The 6,000-nt window shown below is 38.4% G+C and overlaps 1 protein-coding gene and 1 long non-coding RNA gene across 3 annotated transcripts in view; one reads left to right on the top strand and one right to left on the bottom strand.

Annotated features, from left to right (window-relative positions):
- Window positions 1-560: 560 nt before the first annotated feature.
- BBOX1 (gamma-butyrobetaine hydroxylase 1) overlaps window positions 561-6,000 on the top strand; it is a 91,643-nt gene continuing 86,203 nt past the window's right edge. The window contains exon 1 of one of the 2 annotated variants that reach the window (XM_028833552.2): window positions 561-774. The gene's annotated coding sequence lies outside the window, so the exon portion shown is untranslated. Of the gene's footprint in view, window positions 1,207-6,000 lie in introns of both variants that reach the window. The other variant, XM_015114605.3, reaches the window with a different exon arrangement.
- The window catches only part of LOC144334557 (uncharacterized), a 177,302-nt gene continuing 176,284 nt past the window's right edge, over window positions 4,983-6,000 (bottom strand). The window contains exon 4 of the long non-coding RNA XR_013404522.1: window positions 4,983-5,109. This is a non-coding gene — a long non-coding RNA (uncharacterized LOC144334557). The remainder of the gene's footprint in view (window positions 5,110-6,000) is intronic.

The following is a 6,000-nucleotide window of genomic DNA, read 5'->3' as shown; positions in this document are numbered from 1 at the left end:
AAAGGAGGCCACCAGAGAGTTGGGCTGCATTTTCTTTCTCTGTGGTTACCTCTTATTCTTTTTTCATTGAGTCTCACTCACAGCCCTGTAAATCCTTCGGGCAAGAAGCAACAAGTTGCAGGCTTCTTCTACATCTGCCTAGGAAGCGGGTGTTAGGTGGGAGGAGGGCAGAGGACTCATGCATCTCTCACCTGGACCTTAATTTCCACCTGCAGACTTTCTTTTAATGTAATCTAGACTCTGTTAGGACCTAGCACCTAAGACCAGTCCAACAATCGCTCCCCCTGCACTGGGCACTCTCCAAGAGTATGCCTGGCAGTCAGGCTCTGAATCCTGGCATGCTGCCTATTCTGGCCTTTCCCTTTTGTTGCCCTAAGGGCTGTGTGTTGTGAATCAAATCACTGGGCAACGAAGTACCTTCAAAAGAGCCCCAAGCTCTCTGGCAATTACTGTGTATTCCAGCCAAAACTGCAGAGAAAGGAGGGCATCAAGCTTAGGGGGCCAATCCCTGTCTTTCTACCAGTCCCTTATAACAACTCAAGCTCCATTTAAAGAGGCTCATATTGGAATACTCTGTTGACAAGGAGATACCCCTTCACCTCTGCTAGGGTGAGTGCTGGTAGCTCCTCCCTGTTAAATGCACATCTCAATGCCTCTGCCCTAAGTGAGTTGTGCAATAAATGAGCTGTCACACTGAACAGGTGGGAAAGAAGTGAACTGCTTGTTCACTTGCTGCCGTTGCCACTGCTGGTCCAGAAATAGAAGATAAGACAGGTGAGAACTGCTTTTCCTTCTATCAAGAAAGATTCTAAACTGAGGCAATGCTTTGCATTGAGTTCTGGGGTTTTGTGGTTTTGGGAACCAGCAGTAGTCAAAGTATTTTCTCTTGGTAACTCCTTAGGCCATAAAGGCTCTTTTCTTTTTTAAATAAAACAAAACAGCACAAAAAAAACAAAGACAAAAATACCTTCAAGCTCCCTTCAGTAGTTGCTACACCTTCAGATTGAGACATCCTTCCTTATTTGCAAACCTCAGCTGTGTCCAGGGGCAGGGCCACAGTGAAACTGCCAGGAGCAAAAAGGCTTCCAAGAAAAAGTACCACATCAGACTGGAAACTGGGGACAGATCAATCCTGGGATATGACGGGCATCAGAAGGCTCCCTCTCCAAAGGACTTAAGAACCAAACCTGACAGTTTCTGTACTTGGTAAGTTTTGTGTGGTTTGCTGTGTAAAGCATATCTGAGAACAGGTATTATTCAGCTCAACTTCCTTTTCTCCTTATTGGGAGGGTTTGTGAATTCAAGTCTGTGGACTGAGGTGGTGGGGAGCATCCAGTTAGAACTCTAGTCACATGTAGCTCACAGCCATGTGGGCTGTGCTGGGGATGGTCGATCAAGCATTTGGAATAGACTTGGTTTTTGGAATGCAGTGGATCTGATTGCTTCTTGGCAGCTTCTCTTTCCCAATTACGTTTGGCTTAGTCTGATAGTCAAATTACTTTGCAATCCCTAAGCTGATCCAGAAAGTATACAGAGGAGACAGAGAGAACGCTGTCTAAAAGGAGACTGGGGATGGGGGAAGGAGGATTCTGGTTGGATTTTCACAATGTTCCCTGAATAATCCACAACCCATCCCAAAGAATGGTGACTGCATGTGATACCCTGGCTTTTTGTTAACATGCCTCTTTAAAATGTTGGCCAATTAAAGCCATTGTGCACATTTTCAATTGTTTTGTTCCCTTAATGAAACTCAAGAATGTATATTACAGGTATGGATTTGATTAAAAATGTAAGGTTTCTCATAATGAATGTATGTTCTGGTTCAAATAATTTAGGAGTTTCCTAAAATCTAAACCCAGTACTTTCCATTGCATCAGAAAACAAAACCTTGATAATTTGAGTTCCAATCTGAATATGGTGATTCCACTGAAGTGAAGCTAATGTTTTCCTTTGTATAATTTACAAATGAATTGTTCGCATGAAATTTAATGCAAGCAGAATTGTGAACCTATTTTGGAGAATGGACTGGTTTTTCTAATGGCGTTATTTTGTTGTTATAGTTGCTGAGATAGGGTCTTGGTCTGTCATCCAGGCTGGAATGTAATGATGCAATCACAACTAACTGTAACCTCAAACTCTTGGGTTCAAGCGATCCTGCTGTCTTAACCTCCCAAGTAACTCAGAGTACAGATATGCACCACCATGCCTGCCTTTTTTTTTTTTTTTCTAGATGTGGGGGAGTCTCATCATGTTGTCCAGGCCAGTCTCAAATTCCTGTTCTCAAACAATCCTTCTGCTCCAGCCTCCCTAAGTGCTGGGATTATAGGCCACTGCACCTGGCCTCTAATCGCTTTATAGAATTCATTATTCACATGAGAATATATTCACAAATTGTTCAGTATCTCAGCCACCTATTAAACCAAGTTTAAAAATAATAATAATGACCATTTTACAATTTTAAAAAGACTTCAAGTTGAAGAGCCTTAGGTAGCAGGTATCTTGAGTAGAGTATGTATGTATTTAAATGATGTTAAAGAGAGGCACTACAAATATTGTCTGGTCAAATTCCATCTTACCAAGTAAAAATTAATTGATTTTATTATTTAAAGGTTGAAATATAAAATAATAACAATATACTTAAACCTCCATGGTGTAATGTCTAGAAAACTTCTTGCCCTCTCTCTCCAAAGCTGAAATGTCAAATGGTGAGGTTAATTAACACACAACAATCTTGAAGGTTAGCTACTAATTTTTTTTAAATTATACTTTAAGTGCTGGGGTACCTGTGCGGAATGTGCATGTTTGTTACATAGGTATACACATGCCGTGGTGGTTTGCTGCACCTATCAACCCGTCATCTACATTAGGCATTTCTCCTAATGCTATCCCTCCGTGCTCCCCCTACTCCATGACAGGCCCCAGTGTGTTATGTTCCCCTCCTTGTGCCCATGTGTTCTCATTGTTCAACTCCCATTTATGAGTGAGAGCATGTGGTATTTGGTTTTCTGTTCTTGTGATAGTTTGCTGAGAATGATGGTTTCCAGTGTCATCCATGTCCCTGCAAAGGACATGAACTCATCCTTTTTTATGGCTGCATAGTATTCCATAGGGTGTGCCACATTTTCTTTATCCAGTCTATCACTGATGAGCATTTGGGTTGGTTCCAAGTCTTTGCTATTGTGAACAGTGCTGCAATAAACATACATGTGCATCTGTCTTTATAGCAGATTGATTTATAATCCTTTGGGTATATACCCAGTAATGGGATGGCTTGGTCAAATGATATTTCTGGTTCTAGATCCTAGAGGAATTGCCACACTGTCTTCCACAATGCTTGAACTCATTTACACTCCCACCAACAGTGTAAAAGTGTTCCTATTTCTCCACATCCTCTCCAGCATCTATTGTTTCCTGAGTTTTTCATGATCACCATTCCTGGCATGAGATGGTATCTCATTGTGGTTTTGATTTGCATTTCTCTAATGACCAGTGATGATGAGCTTTTTTTCATATATATATTGGCTGCATAAACGTCTTCTTTTGAAAAGTGTCTGTTCATATCCTTTGCCCACTTTTTGATGGCATTGTTTATTTCTTGTAAATTTGTTGAAATTCTTTGTAGATTCTGGATATTAGCCCTTTGTCAGATGGATAGATGGCAAAAATTTTCTCCCATTCTGTAGGCTGCCTGTTCACTCTAATTATAGTTTCTTTTGCTGTGCAGAAGCTCTTTAGTTTAATTAGATCCCATTTGTCAATTTTGACTTTTGTTGCCATTGCTTTTGGCGTTTTAGTCATGAAGTCTTGGTCCATGCCTATGTCCTGAATGATATTGCCTAGGTTTACTTCTAGGGTTTTTATGGTTTTCGGTCTTGCATTTAAGTCTTTAATCCATCTTTAGTTAATTTTTGGATAAGGTGTAAGGAATGGATCCAGTTTCAGCTTTCTGCACATGGCTGCATATGGAATATGTGCCACAATAGCAAAGACTTGGAACCAAATGTCCATCAGTGACAGGCTGGATTAAGAAAATGTGGCACATGTACACCATACACTATGCAGCCATAAAAAAGGATGAGTTCATGTCCTCTGTAGGGATACTGGTGCAGCTAGAAACTATCATTCTCAGCAAACTATCACAAGAACAGAAAACCAAACACCACATGTTCTCACTCATAGGTGGGAATTGAACGAAGAGAACAACTGGACACAGGAAGGGGAACATCACACACTGGGGCCTGTCGTGGGGTGGGGGTACGGGGGAGGGATAGCATTAGGAGATACACCTAATGTAAATGATGAGTTAATGGGTGCAGCACACCAACATGGCACATGTATACATATGTAACAAACCTGCATGTACATGTATCCTAGAACTTAAAGTATAATAAATAAATAAATAAATAAATAAATAAATAAGAAAAATAAGTATAAAATAAGAAAATTTGTTTTGCAGGTGTTATTTAGTTTGCCAAAGAAATCTCACTGATAAAAATTCATCCTGTATAGCTAGGAGCATCTACATTTTTCTTTACTTCAGAGAAACACAGTAGCTTATCATCTAACTAAATTGCCATGGTGCTTCAACTGAGCTCAATTCTAACAAGTCAAGATGGTTAAATTACAAAAACAGATTTCAACAAATCATGTTAACATACAAGCTATAATTTTCAGAAAGTATTTGCTTTTAAATACTGATGATCTGTGATTTTTTTTATTTTTTTTAATTTTCATCACATTTGTCCCAGTAGGCCTTTAAATAATCCAGAAAAAGTTAAAGTGGGAACTTATTTTCCCATTTTGCCCTGCTTTTGTTTTGATGACCTTTCACATTTATCATAAATTTAAGAAACGGATTGTGAAGAGAAGGAATGATCCACCAAGTTTCTACAGAGATACCTAAGTAATTTAACATGAGCAACACCGAAGTCTTTCTAGTTCTTCCACATTCTCCCATGTGCCTTGGGCACCCTCCAATCAGACACTAACCTGACATCACCTCTCTTGGAACACCTTTCTCAGGACATCCATTTGGCAAAATGGGTTGGAGATAATGTTCTCAGGTTCCCCTAATGATTGGAAATGTGCTTCTTCCTCTCTCATTCAAACCTAGTAGAAGAAAAAAATAAAAGATGGAAAGCTCAAAAGAACAGTCTGAAATGTAATTGATGTTTCTTGGCACAGATGTCTATAGGAGTGGTCAGTCACTTCAATAGTTGGTGTGACATGGGCACAACACCATCTTTAAGCAGAGGAACAATGTTCCTCATGGTAGAAAATGAATCCCTGGACTGAGTATTCATTAAGTATTAGTGTTTCACATTTCAAGTTATATCAAAATACTTTCAGCCAAAAAATTTTCAAACACATGAATGAGTATATTTTTTTAAATGCATTGAGTTTAATATATATATGAGCACACAAAGAACTTCATAAAAATAAATAAGAATAATTTTTAAATGGTCTTATTCCTACAAGAACTTAAGATAAATCATCTGTGTGCTGGTATTTCCTAGCCTCTTTCTACTTCTGTTTTGTTAGTAATTACAGTAGATTTTTTTTCTTTGGCTTGAAATGAGGATTCAATGAGTTATTATATAAAAGAACTTCAAACACTGAGTGGCATAAAGAAAACATTCAAAAACTGTAAACTATCATTACTTTTTACTACTACTGCTACCTCTACTACTATTACTACTCTTGTAATCTTACTGTCAATACAATTAAAACTAATAATCTTTTTTCACTTTATGTTGTTATTTTTCCTGTTTTATAGAGGTAAATTGACAACTAAAAGTTGTAAACATAATGGTCAATGTGATGCTTATGTATACATTGTGAAATAATTCCCACAATCAAACTAATTAATATATTCATAACTTTACGTAGTTATCATTGTATGCTGGGGGGCAAGAATGCTTGAGATTACTCTTTCAGCAAATTTTGAGTACACAAGACAGTATTATTAACTATAGTCACTATGTTGTACATTGGATCTCC

The sequence above is a fragment of the Macaca mulatta genome, chromosome 14 (genome assembly GCF_049350105.2).
Source record: "Macaca mulatta isolate MMU2019108-1 chromosome 14, T2T-MMU8v2.0, whole genome shotgun sequence".
Taxonomy (NCBI): Eukaryota; Metazoa; Chordata; class Mammalia; order Primates; family Cercopithecidae; genus Macaca; species Macaca mulatta.
This window is presented reverse-complemented; position numbering and strand designations above follow the sequence as displayed.